Source organism: Coffea arabica, chromosome 8c (assembly GCF_036785885.1).
Source record: "Coffea arabica cultivar ET-39 chromosome 8c, Coffea Arabica ET-39 HiFi, whole genome shotgun sequence".
NCBI lineage: Eukaryota > Viridiplantae > Streptophyta > Magnoliopsida > Gentianales > Rubiaceae > Coffea > Coffea arabica.
In genome coordinates, this window is record NC_092325.1 from 39,451,493 (window position 1) to 39,475,212 (window position 23,720).

At 34.8% G+C, this 23,720-nt stretch overlaps 1 pseudogene; it reads right to left on the reverse strand.

Moving 5' to 3' along the window:
* Positions 1-506: 506 nt before the first annotated feature.
* On the reverse strand, positions 507-22,537 carry LOC113706113 (protein NRT1/ PTR FAMILY 1.2-like; annotated as a pseudogene).
* Between the last annotated feature and the right edge of the window lie 1,183 nt (positions 22,538-23,720).

The following is a 23,720-nucleotide window of genomic DNA, read 5'->3' on the forward strand; positions in this document are numbered from 1 at the left end:
ATCTATGTATGATTAATGAAATTTCTACCATTAATACAGATTTAATGAAATGATGATGTTTTATCCAAAAAAAAAAAATCTTTCCTAGTACATAATTATGTTTGGTGAGAGCCCAGAAGTTGCAAATCGAAGAAAAGCTTTTTTTTGGTCAAATTTTGATTAACAAAATGTTGAATATTAATTGAGGAGTAATAATGAAAAAAAGTTTCTTTAATGGTGGATATTTTTTAATCAAATTACATTTTTCTTAAACTGTATGCAAAATTGAACATGACATATAAAATAAACTCCCTTAAAGTGGCAGACTCATTATCTTAAGTATGTAAACATTGTGCAGTAGGAGTATTCATGTGCCAATTGCCAATAGCATCAGATCTAGAGACACAAATCCTGTACATCGATGACATTGCTAACAACACTAGATCAGCCTGACCTTCGTTACCAGAGCCCTGCGTAATGACATTGATGAAATCATACAGGTCAACTGATCTTTTTGATTCCCAGCCTTATGCAGGTATAATGATGACAATATAACATATGCTTGAAGGACCACCCATTCCAGTCATCCTGTACATGAAAAGTTGTTGTCTCTTTCTCATCTTCTTTGCCAGGAGTCCAGGACCATAAGCTTTGCTGCAAATGAGGAAACAAATAATGTTAAGCAAACTTAAGCCAGCAAGAATCCAATAGTAATAATCATAGTGACCCTTAGTTGGTCACAATCCAGCTTTCTTTTCCTCCCAGTTTTGAGAGTTTGTCAATGGCGTTCATATGCAAACTCGCAACAAGATTTGCCGCAGACACCCCAAGTGAGAACAAGGTGGAAGATATACTTGACATGCTTCTGGGGAACTCGGAATAGTAGAACTCATTCTGTGCAGCTGCACTTGCAGCTTCCGCAGCGCCGATTAGGAATATTGGGAAGAAGCCAAAGTACTGACATGTCCACCACTGCTTCTGAATCATCCGAACATCCTTCCCTGATAGCCAGACTACGTCGCTTAGCCTCCACTGTTGCTGTTACTATCATGCATACAATAGACAGGAGCAATCCAATTCCCATTCTTTCCCTTGTTGATGAGAGATGAACAGGTTTTCCCATGATTCTTGATGCAATAGGCAGGATAATGCGATCATAAAGAGCTATCCATAGTATGACGCTGATAATGATAAACAAGCCAAAAGAGCCTGCTGGTATTTCAAAGCTCGAACCAAGTTTCCTGTTCACGGAATTTGCTTGAAGCACAGAAAAAGAGCCCTGGCTGACATTTTAGGACATTATTGTCGGGGAAACTGGGTAATTTCCATACTTAAAAATTCAACTAGTGATTTAAACCGATTCAGTAATTCTTAGGAAAGATCGTTAAAACAATCTCCTTAGACAAAACTACCATTCCAAGTAAATTTCCAGGAAAGGTTGGAGGGGTCACAAGCGGTCCCACTTAAAACCCAGTTTCCTAGACAGAATTTTCGTGCACGGTGTATTATCATAATTAGACCCGTGTATAGATAAATAATACGTACACACGAATAAGAAAATACACCCAAATGAATCGTATAAAACACTACAAATAAACCCGACAAATATATTGAACACTATACTACAATTGAAAAGAAACTACCAAATAAATGCGGAATAAAAAAAAGAGATAAGGAAAGAACGCATCCGAAAAATTGATAACGGAGTTCAGCTAATTTTGCTTAATCTCCGAACACTACTCAAACAGCCCGCTTTTATAATTTAGGAGAAGAAAGAATTACAAAAGAATTCTTTATTTTTGGTACAATTGGATTGGGAAGGTATAGAGCTTATTTATAACTCTCACAAACCTTTCTATCTCATAATCCTATCGATGTGGGATTTAGAAAATTAGGCCAAAAAAGTAAAGTCAACAAATGTTGGTTTGAAAAATAATAAATTTTCACCTTGGCATAATTTTTAATCCCACCCAAATATACAAATCTTCTTACCCAAACAAAAAACAAACGGTCCTCGCGGTACTTCCAAATTTGCGCCCTCAGGCACCAACTCAAATGTGCAAGATATTAACAAAATTTAGACAATGTTCAAACTTGGCTCTTGTAACCATCTTGGTTAGCATATCTGCAGGATTTTCCGTAGTCCGAATCTTCTGGAGAAAAATCTCATCTTTTTCAAGAATTTTTCACACGAAATAATAGCGAACATCAACGTGCTTCGTTCTTCCATGCAAGACCTGATTCTTTGCTAAGTGAATAGCACTCTAACTGTCACAAAACACGTTAATGTGTTCTTGACCAACTCCTAAGTTTTCAAGCAATCGTTGAACAGTTTCGATAATCGCCATATACTCTACTTCTGTTGTATATTAATATGTATAATATATATATTATATCAATTGAATTAAATATTATATTTTTATATATAAATATAAATATTTTGTTTAAAATATATTTATTTATATTTATTGATTTAAATATAAATATATATCTATATAAATATATTTATATAGAATTCAATACAAAGTTATGAATTCAGCATTCAGGACAGGAGCCTTAAAGACATTATAAAAAGGAGAAACAGTCCTATTCCAAACAGATTTGGCCAGATCTAGGATTACAGTTCCAAGATCTATCACCTGGAACCAAATCTCACTACCAGAAAGCTGGGTTCTTCCCGAAGTAACTCCAGCAGATCCAATACAAAATACATCAGTTTTAAGCATTCAACAATTTGCTTCTGGAGCTGTTCAAATCAAATTTAACATATCTATGAGTTTCAGGACATCATCTTCATCAACAACTGGTATAGATATGCCTAGATACTCAACAGGGACTTGAAGCATAAAAATTCCCTGGATGTCCTTGCTATTGATTGCTCCTTCATCCTGGATATTTTTGAGCTTGAATGGCTTGACATTAATCTCCGTTGACTTGTATGTGAAGGTGATTGACTTGGATGGTGGAAGTTGTGCTTGGATTTCTCCTTCAGCTGTTTGCCATCTTGTTACCACATTTGTTGTTTGCGAAAAAGGATAATCAATCCCTTTTCTTTGTGAATATACTTCAAACCAGTCGAAGAACTGAATATGTTGTTTTGTCCTTCTAAGAAACCCATAGAACTCTTCTTGCACCTTTTGTCGATGATGTCCCTTGTATTTGTCAAAGAACCACATTCTTTTTGAATAATTGTTGTCAGCATAAAATTCTGTTCCGATTTTTTGTTTATCCAAAGAAATCACCCTTAACTCATCAAGTTGAGGATGATTTTCTGTTGTTGATGAATATGTAGGAGATCTAGGAAGTCCTTCTTTTTCCGCATCATCAAAGGATTCATCTTGGGCCTCTGAAGGAATAGGTTTGCTGGCTGCATACCTTGCCTGTGGAATCTTAGAAGAAAGATCTAGATCTTGTAGTCTGGTTGAAATGGAAGGATTCAGTGGTCTGTCTGAAACTGACCTTCTTCCTGTTGAGTATCTAGGCATATCTATACCAGTTGTTGATGAAGATGATGTCCTGAAACTCATAGATCTGTTAAATTTGATTTGAACAGCTCCAGAAGCAAATTGTTGAATGCTTGAAACTGATGTATTTTGTATTGGATCTGCTGGAGTTACTTCGGGAAGAACCCAGCTTTCTGGTAGTGAGATTTGGTTCCAGGTGATAGATCTTGGAACTGTAATCCTAGATCTGGCCAAATCTGTTTGGAATAGGACTGTTTCTCCTTTTTGTAATGTCTTTAAGGCTCCTGTCCTGAATGCTGAATTCATAACTTTGTATTGAATTCTATAAATGATAGCCACAGGAAGAGTCCCAGTTTTGACTCTATAATTGGCAGTTTTTATGTTTAAAGTTAAAGTATCTAAAATATTTTTGTCTTTTAAAGAAACTGTAAAGTTTGGAAAATAATCAAAATATACTGGTCCACCGTAAAGGCTAGTTTCTGCCATGCCTAGGAGGGAATCATTGAATTCTAAAAATCTGCTATCTCTAAGACAAAGGAGTAGGGATGTGTCAAGTCCTTCTCTTGTCAAAGGTTTAGCTGCAATTTGTACTAATCCAAAATGAATATAATTGTATTTTTCTCTATGTTTTTCTATTGTTCTTTTGGATAGTAGTTTAATTTCTTCATGGTCAGCATCTAAAGCTATAGTTTGTTCTACTGTTTTAATTGTATAATCCGAAGTAGAAAACATCCATTTTCTATCTCTTTCATATATATCAGTTTGAGTATATTTTGGAATTTCCCAATTGTCTATATCTTGATTGACATCTTGTATATGGATTTCTTCTTTTAGTTTGTTGTTTGAAGAAGAACTAGAAGATACATAATTTGTTCTGAAAAAGGATGCCATGCATAATGATAGGTAAAATAAAAATAAGCTCAAATAAATGAATAAACTTTATATTCCTCTTCCCTTTGGCACAGAATCCTTCGGGATCCATGGAGGATAAACCATTTTTCTTAATCAGATTATGAAGGATAGTGTGAAACCTACAAGAAAAGATCTAACCTTTTGAGAAGAATTAACTATACATGACGACCATATTTCCATCATAATAAAGATAGTAAAATAAATCTACGAGAATAGATCTAAATCTTTTGAGAAAGATTAACTATGCATGACGACCATATTTCCAAACAAAAATCATAAAATTGATAGTAAAAACCCATTTTTCCTGGATCTGATCTTGTGACACTTCCCCGTCTTGGAGTACGTCCCAAGAACCTTAACACCCCTACAGAGCCAAATCCCATGGTCTTACCTAGACCGGATGCTAGCACTTACTGGATCCATGTCATTCAACTAGATCCAAAGTCATGAAATCAAAACTATCAAAATCATAATAAGCTTGAATACATTAGATGGTAATCACGAAATTAACCAGTCTCATCCAATAAGATCTAAACTTGTAGATTTATACTATCATTAGCATAAATAAAGAAAGATGGTAATCACGAAGTTAATAAATCTCATCAGGAAGATATAAACTTGTAGATCTACACTAACAACATCATAATAAGTAAAAAAAGATAGCCATCACCCCACTTCCCCCTCTGGCTCTGATACCAGACGGGTAGAGGGCTAGCCCCCTAAACCAGGAACAAGTAGAGAATTAAGAGGAGAAAAGCATAAGAGTTAGGAAGTGGGTCGCAGCTGGACTGCCACTAGTTAGTATAGGCGGTTGAACCAGCCATGTATAAATAGAAAATAAATAAAAGAATGTAAAAACAAGTTAGTGTTAGCTCAGGCGGTATAACCGACCATTGATTGTTAGTATAATCAAAATAAAATAAAACAAGTAAATGAATATGAATATAGGTGGCTCAGCCAACCATTTGATTGAATGTAAAAATAAAAGAAAACTTACAAGGATATGAAGCTTGCACAAGGCTTGCTCCTTTGTTTGATCTAAAACTAGAAATATAAAACTAAGAAACTTGTTTGTAGAGAGAGGGAGGAGGATTCTTCAAGTTAGAGAGAGAATGAGACTTGAAAAAATGGTGTCGAATGTGTTGGGTTTGAGGGGTATTTATAGCAAATTTTTTCGTAGTGCTACAGTACCCGCTACAGTGTTTGCTACAGTGCGCACTACAGTGCTTTGTTTGTCTTTTGTTGCCGTGCATGCACAGTAACTTGCCGAACCGCTACAGTACTTCCGGTGCTACAGTAAAATTGATTTTTTCTGAATTTTTGCTCCGATTGAGCCAGCTTGTATGTATTCTTAGCATATTGTTACGGATAACTCTTGTTTTGTTTCTTGAATCATTTTATCAATCTCAGGAGCTTGTATTCCCCCTTGATGCTTGATCCAATGTTTGTGAAGAGTAAGCCTCTGAATTTTTCTTCGCCTCATGAAGCTTTGGTCCTTCAGGCTGCGAACTGTATTATTTTTTGGTTTTGCCACAATATTGTCATGTTGGTATCGAAGACATGGAGGAATGTTTTGTCCAGTTTCAGTGTTGTAGAATACAATATTGTAGAATCTTATCCTGTCTTCCCTGCATTGTTGTTTGTAGGAATAATATTCTTTTGCAATAGAATTATTAGTAAGGTAACTGGGTATCCATTCGTTGATTGGTGCTGAGTTTGTCATTTTTCCTGCAAAACAGAATCTGTTAGTTTTTTAGAAAAAGGTAGGAGGGCATTAGGATCAAGAAGTTGGGGTATTATGCCCTCGTTTGTAGTGAGGTAAGGAATAAGTTTACGGATGAAGGGTATTCCCAGAATAACATTATTGAATAATTTTTTGGCCAGAAGAAAGGTATTTTGAATGGATAAGGAGGAATACTGAATTTGGACATTAGTTAACTTGAAATTAATTTCAAGTTTAGATCCATTAGCTTCTCTGAGAATTTCATTGTTTTGTTCAAAGAATTGCGGTGGAATAAGGCTTTCAAGAATACAATTTTGGTCGGCTCCAGTATCAAATAGAGCTTCAGTTTCGATCACATAATTATTGCTAATTAGTAATCGAATCTGGACCAAATAATCCTTGTCTTCCTTTGGTTTCTTAGATAGTTGTTCTAGGAACTCAGAATCTTCTTGGTTGATAGGTTCTCTTGGGGTTTGGTTTTGTAGAACAAGGCTGTTAAGGTCTTGTTTGGCTTTGATTGACCTAATTTCTTCCTTAATTAGATCAATCTCTGTTTGGAGGTGGTGAAGAGTTAAAGGTTTAACAGGTTTGGATGGAAATCTATCAAGAATTTCTGTGAGATTGTAGGTTTTGAGAATTCTAGGGTCTCTGGCTAAAGGATTTGAAGAACTTGTGGCTTGGTTCAAGGATTCTTTGAACTTGTCTAAATAGAGCTGTCTCTTCTCTATTTCAGGAGTATCTTCAATGATGTCCAGAAGAAGGTTTTGATCTTTTGTCAAAACATTGATGGTGTGACCTCCTTCTTCTTTATCACTGATGGGTTGTGAGGAAGAAGATGTTGAAATATCATCCTCTAAATGGTTGAGATAATCTTCTTCTTCTCTTTCAGAATCAGTTTCTGAATCGATTAGAAGGTTTGAAATTTGGATTTTGACCTGGTCATCTAAATCCAAGGTACTAATCCTTTGGTTGAGTTTACAATAACGAGCTATATGCCCGGGTTTATGACATTTGTAGCAAACTGGAGAAGAGTTTGGATTTTGAGGAGACTGTATGGGTAAAGGTTGTTTGGGTTGATATTTCTTTTTGTATATGGGTGGTTTTTCAAGATGTTTTGTAGGCTTGGGCCGTTTGTGGGGTTTTTTTGTAACAATTGGGTAACCCAAACTGTTCACAAAAGGATCCAAGGTCTTTTCTCCTTTGGGCTCGATCCTTTGCTATTTGTCTGAGCATCTTGTCTTGTCTGCATACTTTGAGTGCAACTTGTTGAATCTGACTGGTTAACTGTCCATAGGTTATTTCTTCCCATGGTACAGTTTCATTGTATTGAGTCCTTAGTTCTTCTCGAACAAGGTCTCGTAAAGATTTTGGAAAACCATCAAGAAATTTTTCTTTTCAATATGCCTTGTTGCCATCTGTCCTGGAATATATCCTGATTAAGAATGTATCTTTATACCATCGGAAGTCTGAAAGACTTTTGCATTTGAGATTGTTTAATAGTACCGAAGATTTTTCCCTGAATATTCCTGGATCACCAACGAATGTTTTTGCAATAGTGAATATTAAGGTTGCTACCGCATCTGAGATAGTGTCTCCATCTCGAAGAATTGGTTCACCATTAGTATCCACCTTGACAGCACTGAGAATGTTATCTTTATCTTCTGCAGTGAGGTGTTCATCCCACCAACCTTTTAATTGCCTAGTAAATCCTGTTATTAGGATATGGGCAGCTAATTGGTCAGTACAGCCATGTGATGTCCTGTAGGCTGTTGCCACCATTGTCATTTGTTGAAAGATTGTAAGAATGTTGTATTCAGAAATCCCATCGATGCTCCATTCATATATGTTATTAGCATTATATGAATTTTGCAAGATATTGGGTTTTTCTTCAAGAAGAATATCTGGATAAGTGGCTCTGGAATAGTATAGTTTTTGTGAATTTTTCCAGTTGGTAATTTGGTTTTGTGAAGAAGAGGGTTGATGTAATTTGTTTAAGGTCAAAGACTCTTGAGGTTCTCCTTTGGTAATGGTGCAAGCTGTTTGACTAACACTTGCAGAACCTTGGTTATTTGACCCTTGTTTAGACAATGGGGTAGAAAATGATTGTTCTATTTTGGCTATTCGTTTTTCTAATTGGGTTAAGGGTTTGTTTTGAAGTTCTTTTTTGAAATTTGGTTGGTATTTCATGGGGTTTGAAAATTAGGTTTGATGAAGAAGTGGTTGTAGAAGGATTTTTGGAAATAGGCAGGGTTAAAAGATATTCTCCAAGTGTTTGGAGGTACTTGTTGGTGTAGTTGTTTTGCTCATAAATTCCCTGGATGTCCTTGCTATTGATTGCTCCTTCATCCTGGATATATAAATATATAAATATATTTATTTCAACTTTATTTTATAATATGTATATTTCAATATGTATATTTTATTATATATAAATTATATTAATATTAATATGTATATTATATATATTATATCAATTGAAAAAAATATATGTATTTATATATAAATATTAATATTTGTTTAAAATATATTTATATAAATATATACATATCAATTTTGTTTTATAATATGTATATTAATATATATTTGTATATGTATATTAAATATATAATAATATACATATTAAAAAACAAAATAAAAATAAAAATATTATATATATAAATAAATAAATATTAATATATAGAAACAGAGACAGTATATATTTAAAAAGAATCTCAACAAAATTCTAAATTATAAAAATATTCAAAAATATATTTTAAAAATACCTCTAAAAACAATCCAAAAATATCTACAGTAAAAGTTTTTTATATACAAAGTTACAGTAAAATTTTTAAAAAATATCTCCAAAAACAGCTAACACAAGTGGAGCTTATAGTATTTTGGATATACCGTAGAATCTATTTCACAGTTTGTCAATGACTCTTGCCCGGATCATGCATAAACCTGCTTACCATATTAATTGCCTATGAAATGTCGGGTCTCGTATACACCATTGCATACATCAAGCTACCAACTGCATTAGCATACGGGACTTTCGTCATGTATGCTCGCTCTTCATCCGTCTTTAGAGATAATAAGTTACTAAGTTTCAAATGAGGAGCAAGCGGAGTACTTACAGGTTTTGAATCTCCATTCATACCAAAACGTTGTAGCACTTTGTTCAAATACTGCTTCTATGTCAGACAAATCTTGCCTCTCGTTCTATTCCTACTTATCTTCATGTCGAAAATCTTCTTGGCTTTTCCCAAATCCTTCATTTCGAACTCTTTACTCAACTGAGCCTTTATTTTGTCAATTTCAACTTGGCTCTTTAATGCTATCAGCATATCATCAACGTACAAGAGTAATTAGATGTAGGAATCATCTCGTAACTTGCACAAATACACACAATGATCGTATTTGTTTCTTGTGTACTTCTGACCCATCATGAACTGATTAAATCGTTTGTACCATTGTCTCGGTGATTGTTTCAATCCGTACAACGATTTGCTTAGCTTATAAACCCAATCTTCTTTACCAGCAACTTTGAATCCATCTGGTTGAAACATATAAATTTCCTCCTTCAAGTCACCGTGAAGGAACGCAGTCTTCACATTAAATTGAGCTAGCTCCAAATTCAACTGTGCTACCAAGGCCAACAAAATTCTAATAGAGGAATGTTTAACAACTGGAAAAAATACCTCATTATAATCAACTCCCTCCTTTTGAGCGTAGCCTTTAGCCACAAATCTTGCATTGTAGCAAACATCATTTTTGTCAGAAAATTCTTCTTTTTTTCCAAATATCCATTTGCATCCAATTGCCTTCTTACCCTTCGATAGTTGTGTCAACTTCCACGTCTTGTTCTTCTGAAGAGATTGCATTTTCTGTACTTCGAACTACTTCAGAAAAGGTGGATGGAACATCATCAACAACTGGAAGTGTATAGGCCACCATGTCAGCAAAACGAGCAGGTTTTTGAATTTCTCGTCTTGGCCTATTGACGGCAATTGACTCTTGCTGCTATTGAGATTCCTGTTTTGAAACCTCTTCCTTATCTGACTCTTCTTCTACCATGGGAGAGTCATTGATGATGCGGTTTGTTGGGCTCACCATTATTTACTCAAACTCCATCTGTTTCGGCGTACACTCCACCTGCTGCGGAGTACCACTAGTTCTATCTGGTGCGACCTTATTCAATATGGCAGATTCATCAAATGTAACATCTCTGCTGATAATAATTTTCTTTATTTTTAGACATCACAACCGATATTCCTTAACTCCAGCATTAAAGACTTCTTTGCTCGTGGATCCAACTTTGATTCATTTACATGATAATATGCAGTAGAATAAAAAATACACAAAGAATCATAATCTGTTGCAGGTTTTCCAGACCCTACTTCTAATGGAGTCTTGCCACCTATTGCAGATGATGGCAAGCGATTGACGAGATGTTGAGTGTATGTCACAGCCTCAGCCCAAAACTTTTTGTCTGACCCAGCATTATACAGCATGCAACATATTGTTTCTACTAGTGTTTTGTTCATACTCTCTGACACCCCATTCTGCTGCGGTGTTCTTCTAACTATGAAGTGTCGAACTATGCCATATTCTTGGCATATCTTCTGGAAGGGATCATTCTTGTATTCTCTACCGTTGTCTGTTCGGAGGACCTTGATCTTTCTTCCCGTCTGATTTTCAATTTGAGCTTTCCATTTAAGGAAAATTCCTAACACTTTATCCTTGTTCTTCATAGTAAACATCCAAACTCTTCTGAAAAAATCATCAACAAAAGTGACAAAATAGTACCTACCTCCAAGGGATGGAGTTTTGGCAATCCTCACATATCTGAATGTACATAATTCAAAATACCCTTGGTATTATAGATACCAGTGCCAAATTTCACTCTTCTTTGTTTTTCAAGAATACAATGCTCATAAAATTTTAATTTGCAAACTTTCGTGCCTTTCAACTATCCATGCTTTGCAAGATTTTACAAGAATTTTTCACCAGCATGTCCCAATCGCATGTGCCACAACTATGTTGCCTCCGCATCCTTCTTACTACTGGAAGATGTTGTTGTTGTTGCTGTCCCAACAACTGTACTACCTTGGTAGTAATACAGATTATTTTTCCTCACACCTTTCAACATTACAAGTGCTCCCGAAGTTACTTTAAAAATTTCATCTCGCATCTTCACTTTTAGGCCTTTTGACTCCAAGAGTCCCAAAGAGATGAGATTCCTCTTCAAATTCGCCATGTATCGAACATCCTTCAAGATTCTAGTGGATCCATCATGATTACGCAGTTTGATTGAACCTATCCCAACTGTTTTACATGGATTATCATTTCTCATGTACACAACTCCACTATTAATTTCTTCAAATTCAAAGAACCGCTCCCGCATGGGAGACATATGGTAGGTACAAGTTGAATCCAAAATTCACTCATCTGGATGGGATGTTACAGGTGATACAACCAAAGAGAAATCTGATTCCGCGTCACTTTTGCATTCTGTAACATTTACGTCTTGCGGAGCTTTCCCTTTCTTCTTTAATTTTGGACAGTCTTTCTTCTAGTGCTCTTTCTCACGACATAAGCACACTCATCTTTGGCAACTCTGCTTTTCGATTTGGACCTTCCTCTTCTTCCCTTTGATTGGCTTTGTTGATGACCTCTTGCCACCAACGCTTCATCTGTTGTAGCTACTTTCTTTTTCATTTTATCATGCTTTCTCAATTCATAACTATACAAAGCAGAACATACAGCATATAAAGACACATTCTCCTTCGCATGAAATAATATAGTTTCCAAATGTTCAAATTTATCATGAAGGGATGACAATAACATCAAAGCCAAATCTTCATTTTCAAATTTCACATCTAAATTTAACAGGTCTGTTACTAATTGATTAAACATAATGATATGTTCATTCATAGTAGTACCTGATTGATAATCGAATCGGAACAAACTCTTCTTTATAAGGAGTTTATTCTGACCACTTTTCTTCAAAAATTTCTTCTCTAATGCCTTCCATAATTTTCATAAAGAAGTCTCATTCTTGAAAGTATACTTTTGCTCTCTGGACAAATATAATCGAATAGTTCCGCATGCCAATCGATTTATGGTACTCCACACCTTCTCTTCTATGGCATCTGGTTTCTTTTCTTCAATGGCAATGTCAAGACCCTGTTGGAAAGGGGAGTTTATGACCTCGCCTTGCCACATGCCGAAATGATCAGTACAGTCAAATATCTCCACCGCTAGTTTCAAACTTGACATTGGAGTCCTTGACCATGTAGACGAGGAAGCCGATGCCCCAGATGTAATTCTTGACGTGGAATCGTCTGATACTATTACAGACTCAAATAATAGTATTCAATAAACAAAATTACAAATAGGCCAAAGGACGAACTTTCGGCTCTGATATCATTTGTTGGAGAAATCGGGTAATTTTTCTACTAAAAAATTTAATTCGTGATTTAAACCGATTTAATAATTCTCAGGAAAGATCGTTAAAACAATCTCCTTAAACAGAATAATCATTCCAAATAAATTTTTAGGAACGGCTGGAGGGATCACAAACGGTCCCATTTAAAACCTAGTCTCCTAAACAGAATTTAGGTGCATGGTATATTATCACAATTAGACTCGTGTATACATAAATAATACGTACATATGAATAAGAAAATACACCCAAATGAATCGTAGAAAACACTACAAATAAATCCGACAAATATATTGAATACTATACTACAATTGAAAAGAAACTATCAAATAAATGCGGAATAAATAAAAGAGATAAGGAAAGAACTCACCTGAAAAATTGATAACGGAGTTCGGCCAATTTTACCTAATCTCCGAACACTGCTCAAGCAGCCCACTTTTATAATTTAGGAGAAGAAAGAATTACAAAAAAATTCTTTGTTTTTGGTACAGTTGGATTGGAAAGGTAGAGAACTGATTTATAACTCTCACAAACCTTTCTATCTCATAATTTTACTGATGTGGGATTTAGAAAATTAGGCCAAAGAAGTAAAGTGAACAAATGTTGGCTTGAAAAATTACAATTATCATTCCTGTGGACCATATGGGAATTACTTTGAGAAGCGTCTTAAGGTCCTCAACTTGATTTACTGTGCGAAGAATCCAAGGATCAGCTGCTATTCCATCTGTTGTCAAGTCCTTCTCAGGATCTATTATGATGCAAGCTTTATTTAAGAACCTAAAAGGACAAATTCTTGAAGTTCTTGTAAGAGATTAATGTATGTATGACCTAATAGCAATTGTTCTTTTGAATGTTCAAACTTTAAACAACTATGAAAGAACGTTGTTAGAGTCAAAACGTTAACAAATGTTGAAATCAACACCCGGGGAAAAATAATGTAGTCGTACTTGTGAACCAATTTCATCTACCAAAGACAGGCATCCTCGACTAAACAAGTACTAATAAGTTGTTGCTACCTACTTGATTTTTCTCATGTACATAGATAACGAGAGAATTTTTGTACTTCCTTAGTCTAGGTCCTAAGAATGGAGCTAATCAATTTCAAGATGAAAACAATATGATCAAGGAACGCTACTCTAAATTTGAACATCCACTCACCTTAATTTTTCACTTGGAAGATTTGATGAACCCTTCTGGTGATGGTACAACGTGTTTGAGCTCTCTGTTGATACTTTTATACGTTCTTTTCTATTAGCGGCTATAGCCACTTGAAGTATTTCAACCATTAAGTTTGAATTTGCCTTCAACTTGACATAAAAAGGGTGAAGCCAGGCAGAATGACAGAGCTGAAATGAACATGAGCGCGACTGGAATGACGAAACCAACTTGCCATCCCATGTTGTCTTGTAGATATACAATACAAGTAAAAGCAATTAAAACAGAAAGTGTGCATGAAGCATAGTACCAGTTGAAATAACACTACAGAACCCATCTATTGTTCTGTCCACCTACTCTTCTCAACTGATCAGCCCCAAAAGCTAAGGATGAAGACCTAATTCCTCCACTTCCAATGGACATAAGTCCAAAACAAGAACACAAGAGAAAGAGTTGCGAAGTTGTTGTAGAGCTACAATTATCATTGGATTCATCACATGGAGGCGGCCTTGCTTGTGGAATCATAGTTGTTAGCCATAAAAGAACCATTCCTTTCAAAGTAAAAACTCATTTTTTAGATCATGCAATCAGTGTTAGAAATGCTACAGTAAATTCAGAGAATATGGTAACAGATTCCTGTCTATTACTGGTCAGCAGCATGATGCTTTCCTACCACTGCATGACAAGAATGATATGCAAGGAGCCGGTTCTCTTTCTGTTTTTATTTTTTCAGCCCATATCTAAGAACTAATGTTTTTAGTTCTCTTCATTGCAAAGAAATATAGATGGAGATTGATTTGTAATTGAAACTAAAATTTAAAGCTGCTGTGTGTACAGAGAAACTAATGCCCTCAATAATTTTTTGGATGCCATATAAAGTTGGAATTCTCTATATGGAAGATGAAGGAGTTGAAGCCCAAAAAAATAGAAGAGTTAACAAAGAATGAGAGTGGCTGGATCCAGAATTACACCAGAAATTCTAACACACGCTTTGATGATCAGCAATGTTCCTAAGAAACGAGAGAATTTTGTTAGTGCGTAAAGATTACGAAGTGAATGAATAAAAAAGATATATTTTTCACCTGGTTACCTTTTCCATCCCTTTCAAACAAAACCACCAGCAGGAAAATAATACACACCACAATTTACTAACAATGGCGTGCCATTCAAAGGACATCGCAACTCGCTCTTCTCACATGATAATCTGTAACATTGTTGTCCAATTTCTTCTTCTTCTTCTTTTTCTTCCTTTTTTCTTTCCGTTATTTTCTTTGGCATGTATAGCACAAGATTTGCGACTGTATCCACTAGACATGCCTCTAATTGATACCAAATTCCTCACAAGAGTAATCCAATTAGATGGCTCGTTTGACCCAAAAAAAGAAGGCATATACAAGAGTTTGATGTTTTTCAAGAACGGGAGATAATCCGGCCATATTTTGGGAATAAAAGAATAGATTCAAAAACAGAAAAGAGGTTGCCTTTTCTCCCTCTTCTACTTTACGATTCAGTACGAACTGGAAATATGTTAAACTACATCCAATGATACATAATAATTGCCAAGAATTTGATATGATCTGGATTTTCATGTAGATTGCTATCTGGGTTATATCCCCCAGAAAAAAACACAAAAAAACCCAACCATCAAAAATATAAAATAAAATCAAATCCACTAGTAAAGCAAAAAGCTAGGGGTACTTTCATTCCATTTTACCATACAATCTGCAGTTGAAAATGACGTGATGGAAGAACAAGCAAGAAATAAGCACACATTGTACAATGATGTATTAATTACTGAGACCAGTAAAGTTTGTAAATGTAATACTTACCAGGAGGCTAAAAACACATCCATATAAGATCATCCGTGACAGGTGTCGAGCCTGTGCAATAATAAAAACCTAACTACCACCAAAAACAGTCAACAATCAATTCCAAGTACTGGAGTAGGGATTCTGGATGTGCAATGGGTTACTTGATTCACCCTGACTCCGAAGAATTTGTTTAATCCGATATACTAGAATTAATTAACTGAAAAAATTTACTAACAAGTAGACAGTGGGAAATAGAGTCGTCTCCTCAGGGACTGGGAAAAAGTTCATTTCTTTTCAAGTCAAGACAAACAGGGGGTTTGAGAATTAGATGCTAATGAATCGCTATCTAAATAAATTAACTGCGAAAAATAATTAATTGAGAGAAATAATTGGAGAAACTCTAGTTAAGGATACACTTCAGAAATTGTTCATGCAACAGATCATCGATTTAGATATAATTCCAACATTCATTAATAGATTGGTTATAGCTGTCATGCACGTGATAAACAACCAGTTTTTCCTTACTTTTTTTATATTCAAGGTACGACCGTTAACTATTTCTCTAAACAAAAAATAATCCTATGTACGACTGTAGAATTTAATTTCTAGATTACATTAAAAGTTAGAAAAGCCCAACCCTAACTAACAAACACGCTACGAGGATTTGTTTAAATTAAATCGTATGTTTTTCTGACATAAATCCAATTATACCAGTTATTACCGGACAGAAGTAATCGAACAATTACGGATTCAACTACCCCCAATTAGCAAATAGATAATGTGAATAATTAAATATTGCGCATCTATTCAATCATACACGATAGCTATAACAATTAAAAGCAGAAAACATATAAATATCAATAAATGAAGGAAATAGTTAAAATAATTTAGATTTCACAATTATGGTCGAACCAAATCTTCAGTTGTCCCCTTGATTAGAAGTTGATGATTAGTTCATCATCCTTGTAGTAATTCCGTACGAATTAAGTGTTTTCGTTATCATCAGAGACTCTCCAAAAAAATAATAAACAATCATTTTTTTTATTTTTCCAAACGAAGGAAAACAAAATAATAGCAATCGATTTGAGGCCGAAGCCGTTTTGTTTCTTGTCCCTTCTTGCTGTCCTTCTCTTCCGTCAAACTCAAGCTAAAAAGACTTCCTAATAGTCTAGAATCCTAGTCGATATGAACTTTCCTAATCTAATAGATTTCCTAATAAAAATAGTTTCCTCATAGTACTCAACTACTAAATAGAAAAAGACAATAATTATTCCAGCATAGTTTCGGACTTGGAAACCACCATTCTTTGGAAACTGCCACCATACACGTGAAATCCCGACTTCTCTAGACTTGACAGTAATTCTTGAAAAATTACCCCTTTTATCACATTTTGCTCATTTTCCTACAATTGGCATCATTATATCAAATATAAGTAGAATCAATCAATTAATACAATATTTGGCTAGAATAAAAAGGAAAATAATTAAAAATTAAATGATAATTTCACACCCTATCAATTTCCCCCACACCTAAACCATGCTTGTTCTCAAGCATGAGCACAACAAATCAAATAATCAAATTCAAACAATGGCTATTGTTCTGATCTTCTATTGCCAAGATACAATTAAAATACATGCCAAGCATTAGTGATTAAGTTTCAAGAAATATCTTTTCAATTAGCTTTTAAGATTAAGGACTCCTCCAATTTATGACTAACTAAACTAAGAATATAAAATATTTAACCAACATTCATAAGCAAATGGTTCGACTATTAAGCAAAATCACAATATTAAAATTTATGGATCAATGGGCTAACAATTCATTCAAACAATTTCACTTGTTTCACTATTAGCACATATATTTTTTTTTTAATTTTCTAGAATATCCCCACACTTGATTTTTTTTTAAAGGGGAATGCTTAGTCTTTAGCCATTTAACCATTTTGACGCGAACTCTGACATCGACCAAATGAAGGAACCCGGTTACTCAACTTTTATCGCTAAAGGATCACATACTCATAGTTATGGTCACTTTTTAACGCGAAAATCGACACTTGTGGTAAAGACCTCCGGTTATTAGGCAAGGATACTAAGGGAGTATAGTCGAATACTATTCATAAATAAGCACCAAATTAAAATTAAAAATCACACAAATTCGCTTCATTTCTTAAATATAGAGAACTAAAATTAATAGTTAAACCAATTTACATAAAAATAATGCTAGACAAATATTTACAATACTTAGAAAAGTTAACCAAAAAGTGCAAAGGTCACAAAATCTCAAATATTCACCAAAAAAATACTTTTAGATTTAATCGTGTCATACTTAACACCTTAGAGTGTAAAATCTTAGTAATAGAAAAATTTGAAACATCTAATGATCGTTTATCAGGAACAATCACAATATACACAAAGATAGGCAAAAATTGAATAAAATTTGACAAAGTCAAACAAAAAATTCCAGCAAAAATGCCTACACTTGCACTTTTTTAATAAAATACCAATATACTACTCCCCCTACATCTAAATCTTACATTGTTCCTGATGTAAGAGATAAAGAATAGAATACAAAATAAAAGGGGCAACGAAACTTCCCTGAGCACGTAATAGAGGGTCTCGAGCAGCTGTGGCATAGGTGGGATTAGTAGTGTGAAGCCAACATGGTGGATCTTTACTATCCCCAAACCAAAATCGAAGATGCCAACAGATAGCGAAAATGGAGATGACTATGGGAGGTGGCTAGCGGCGACAGCATGGTGTGGTAGCGATGGTGACGAGCAGAAACGGCGCAAGTAGCGGAGTTTGAGGTTCTAAGGTTGTGGTCTTGTGATGGAAAAGGAAAGAAAGGAAGAAAAAAGAAAGGGAGAGAAGAAGAACAGAGAAAGAAAGAGCAAGAGAAAAAGAAAATGGAAAAAGAAAAGGAAAAGGAAGAGAAAAGAAAAAAAATTTTTTTTGAACCACTGCGTTAGGCGTGGGCACGCCTAACTACCCTTGAGTCTTCTAACCAACCCACGAAAATTAAGATCCTTAAGCGTGCTGGCGTGGGCACGCTTAACTAATGTAGAGTTTTCTGCCACAAACGCGAATTGCCTTCCTTAAGCGTGACCACCTGACGTAGGCACGCCTAATTACTAGGTAGTCTTTTGTCCGTCAAATTAAAACTTTCTTCCTTAGACGTGACCACTTGGCGCGGGTACATCTAACTGCCAGTTTCCTGTCACAAAAAATAAGAAATCACTAAATGCACTAACACTTAACAAAAACTCCAAAAACATAAGAAAACTAAAACAAAGACCTTGGGTTGCATCCCAAATAGCGCCTTTCTTTAACGTCTTTGGCTAGACATTGCCATGTGTATTCACGAGGGATAAAATCTTGTATCTCGTTTCAGTGCTTCATCTTCTATGTAGTTCTGGTATCCCTCGTAAATAGAGTAATCCTTGAGCACACGAGCTATGATCTTCCATGGATTAGTAGGTGGTGCCAAACAAGCAAGTAATGACCTTAATTCTTCACTCACTCCTCCATGACGAGCACTTATTGGTTCGAAATATTTTGCCATCGTGACTCTTAACTTATTTCTGTCATGAAACTCAAAATCTTATGGTATAATAAAATCAATTTCACTAATAGGAATTAAAGAACAAGAGTCAGGAGAACATTGATTAAGGAATGGAGGAGATGCCACTGCAGTTGGAGATTGTTTACTAGATTCATTCACTTGAACGATTTGATATTGGGGTCCCATTTCTTACACTTTAATTTCCTTTTCAACTACATCTTTATATTTTTTTTCTTGAAACTCTTGCAGTTCCATGTCACGTGTCAGGATAATTGCATTCTCATCTTCTAGAAGGTTGACGTTGGTCTGTGAGGGCAATTGTTCACACATTCGAGAAGTCAATTGCATTATTTTAGATGTCAATTGATTCACTTGATTCGCCAGGTTACGAATGCTCGTTTATGTCTCCTAATGAAACCGATATGTGTTAGTAGTTAGTGATTTAATCATTTCTTCAAGAGACATACTAACATAGATGATGGTTGTTGAGACTCTTGTTGTTGAAAATCCATTGGCCCCTTTGCATAATTAAGATTGGAATTATTCTATCATTCTTGATCACATCCATTTGAATAAGGGTCATACCATGTTTGATATTGAGGTGAAAAGTCTCCAAAAGTGTCGATTGGAACACTTAGGCCATCTTGAAATGCGGGATATATGTCGGTTGAATGATTTGAGCCAAAATAACTTCTACAATTTGCAACAGCCAATTGATCATTGAAAAAAGCATGAGTCTCATAAGCCCTTCTAGAAATAAAATCCAGTCTATCACCAAAATACGGAAGATTAGCAGCCATAAACTATATAAAAAAATAAGAGAAAAATAAAAAATGAAAATAAGATGAATTAAAAAATAAACAAATTAATCAGACACCAGTCCCCGGCAACGGCGCTAAAAATTGACAGGTGTCGAGCCTGTGCAATAATAAAAACCTAACTACCACAAAAAACAGTCAACAATCAATTTCAGGTACTGGAGCAGGGACTCTAAATGTGCAATGAGTTACTTGATTCACCCTGACTCCGAAGAGTTTGCTTAATCTGATATATTAGAATTAATTAACTGACAAAATTTACTAACTAGTAAACAGTGGGAAGTAGGGTCATCTCCTTAGGGACTGGGGAAAAATTCGTTTCTTTTCAAGTGAAGACAAATAGGGGGTTTGAGAATTAGATGCTAATGAATTGTTATCTAAATAAATTAACTGCGAAAAATAATTAATTGAGAGAAATAATTGAAAAAACTCGAGTCAAGGATACACTTTAGAAATGGTTTATGCAACTGATCATCGATTCAGATATAATTCCAACATTCATTAATAGATTGGTTATACCTGTCATACATGCGATAAACAACCAGTTTTTCTTACTTTTTCGATAGTCAAGGTACGACCGTTAACTATTTCTCTAACCAAGAAATAACCTTAGGTATGACCATAAAATTTAATTTTTAGATTGCATTAAGAATTAGAAAAGTCCAACCCTAACTAACAAACATGCTATGAGGGTTTGTTTAAATTAGATCGTATATTTTTCTTACATAAACCCAATTATGCCAGTTGCTACTGGGACGGAAGTAATCGAACAATTACGGATTCAACTACCCCCAATTAGCAAATAGATAACGTGAATAATTAAATATTGCGCATCTATTCAATCATACACGATAGCTATAACAATTAAAAGCAAAAAACATACAAATATCAATCAATGAAAGAAACAGTTAAAATAATTTAGATCTCACAGTTATGGCCGAACCAAATCTTCAGTAGTCCCCTTGACTAGAAGTTGATGATTAGTTCATCATCCTTGGAGTAATCCTGTACGAATTAAGTGTTTCCGTTATCATCAGAGACTCTCCAAAGAAAATAATGAAAAATCATTTTTTTATTTTTCCAAACGAAGGAAAACAAAATAATAGCAATAGATTTGAGGCCGAAGCCGTTTTGTTTCTTGTCCCTTCTTGCTGTCCTTCTCTTCCGTCAAACTCAAAATAAAAAGACTTCCTAATAGTCTAGAGTCCTAGTCGACATGAACTTTCCTAATCTAACAGATTTCCTAATAAAAATAGTTTCCTCATAATAATCAACTACTAAATAGAAAAAGCCAATAATTATTCCAGCATAGCTTCGGACTTGGAATCCATCATTCTTTGGAAATTGCTACTGTACACGCAAAATCTCGACTTCTCTAAACTTGACAGTAATTCTTGAAAAATTTTCCCTTTTATCACATTTTGCTCATCTTCTTATGATTGGCACCGTTATACCAAATATAAGTAGAATCAATCAATTAATACAATATTTGGCTTAAATAAAAGGGAAAATAATTATAAATTAAATGACAATTTCACACCCATCAATCCGAAATCGACCCACAAATGAATCTGCAACTATAGCACCAAGAAGGGGCATGAAATTTGTTGCCGCTGACCAAAGATAGAGTTTGTTGGATCCAGTTGCCATGTTCAAATGATAATCTCTTGTCAAATACAAAATCATGTTAGGGTGTAGCCCATAGCTTGCCACCTGCTCAAAAGACTCAGTTGCTGCCCCAAAAAAAAAAAAAAGCAAAAAGCAAAACGGTCAATTCAAAGTAGAAAATTTTATTTTAATTGTTCATCACTGAACTTCAATTTAATAAACTTGCACAAAATCAGAATCAGATATGGCCAAAGTGAATAAGGGTCGTGTAGTTTCTTGTTTGCAAAAGGCTCTGTTTTCAAACTCGGATCGGACCGGCCGGTCGAACCGGTCGAACCGAGAACCGGCCAGGTAGCCGGTCCGAGTCAACTTAGAAAACCGGGAATTTTAAAACACGGTCAAAATCCGGGTTTGACCGGGAAAAAACCGGTTTTTCCGGTTCAACAGTAATTTTTAAAAAAAAAAAATACAAACTTTATAATATTATGTTTTGACCCCCTAAATTGTTAAAACTTATTCGTATACCTCAAATATTTGATACTTTATAAATATTGTCCTACAATTTGATGTTATTTTTCAATTAAATTCATAATTTTAATTCTAAACTTGTTAATATTTATTAAATAATATAAATTGCTACTTGATTGTTCTAATTTCTTTGTATTTTTTTGTTAAATATATTTGAAATATCAAATATATATGAATATACCTTTATTAATACCAATATATTATTAGATATGATATATATAATATTTTAATTTTTAAATAATTTTTATTTATGACGTCATCCGGTTCGACCCCTATCGACCCCTATCGACCCCCGGTCGAACCCATTGACCCCTGACCCCTGACCTTGGCCGAGTCGCTATCCGGTCCGGTTCTGAAAACATAGGCAAAAGGACGCTTCAGTCCTCAAACCCTCCTTTCTCCACATTCGAGAAAAGAAAAGAAAAGAAAAGAAAAATGTTACCTAAAATGAATGGCATGGTTTTGAAGCCACCCTTTCCTGCAGACGCATCATGATCATCATCAAGTAAAGGCTTGGTGATCAACTTTTCACATTCAGCAGTAGAGTTCTCCATCATATATATGTGGACTTCTGCTGTTTCTTCTTCTTCTGCAATGAAATGTGCTGAGCATTTAAATTGATCTTGTCCAACAAACACAAGAAACACCCTGAGGGCGAAGGCACTGAGCAGTGAAACAATGAAAATTCCATTTCATGGAACTGTTGTTGTTTGTGGTGGTCCATAAGATCAAACAAAAGAGTTGAAAAAAAAAGGAAACAATGAAGTCTGGACCGCTGAGCAATGAAGTCTTTGTTTTTTCTTGTTTGTGGTGGTACATTTTTCTTGTTTGTTTCTGGGTTAAGAGTGGATTCCTTCAGTTAAAGTGTCGAACTCGAATGGCCAGGGAGCAGAGCAATGACATCTGGTACCGCTGATACCGCTGGGCTATTCCAACTGTCCAGATTGAATTACACAATTTTCACTAGACACCCTCTTAAAAAGCACTTGGGATCCTCGGTGACATGTTTTCTATGCTAATCCAATGTCACCAATAGTGTTGCGTCAAGTACCATGTTATTATTTACACTTGTGTTAAACCAAGCCAAGTTGAATTATTAGAAAATTAAAATATAAATAATAACATGGCACTTGGCGCAATACTATTGGTGGCATTGGATTGGCATAGAAAACATGTCACCGAGGATCCCAAGTGCTTAAAAAGTAGGCCAAAGTTAACAAGTATATTCCAGTGTATAGATTAACTATCTTAAAGTAAAATGTAACATACGTTAATTGAAATTTGGGTAAATTAATGGCAAATTCTGTGGACACTTGGTGAAAATATAGTTTAAAAGACGGAAAAATTCCTTAGTTTTTCAATCTAGAGTAATTGGACATTTTTTTGTGTTCAGGGCTAAAATTAAAGTAAGATTATCAGTTGAGGGCCTCACATGTTAGTTTTTCACAAAAGTGAAATTTAATTTAAAAAGTATTTAAATGCAAGACAGGAAGATCAATGTAAAACTATGCACTTAAATGATAAATTAGGTGTAAATTAAGTGTATTGACATGCACAAAAATGTATTGCAATTATTATTTTGACACAAGAATTTTACAACTCAATCAAGTTGTTAATCCACTAGAAGCCAAATCGAATTTAAGTTGATACTCGACTCATTGTCAGTTAAATAAAATTCGGAAGATATCATTCTTAAACTACTTGTGTTTGAAGATTAAAATTTTGGACACCTTTGGT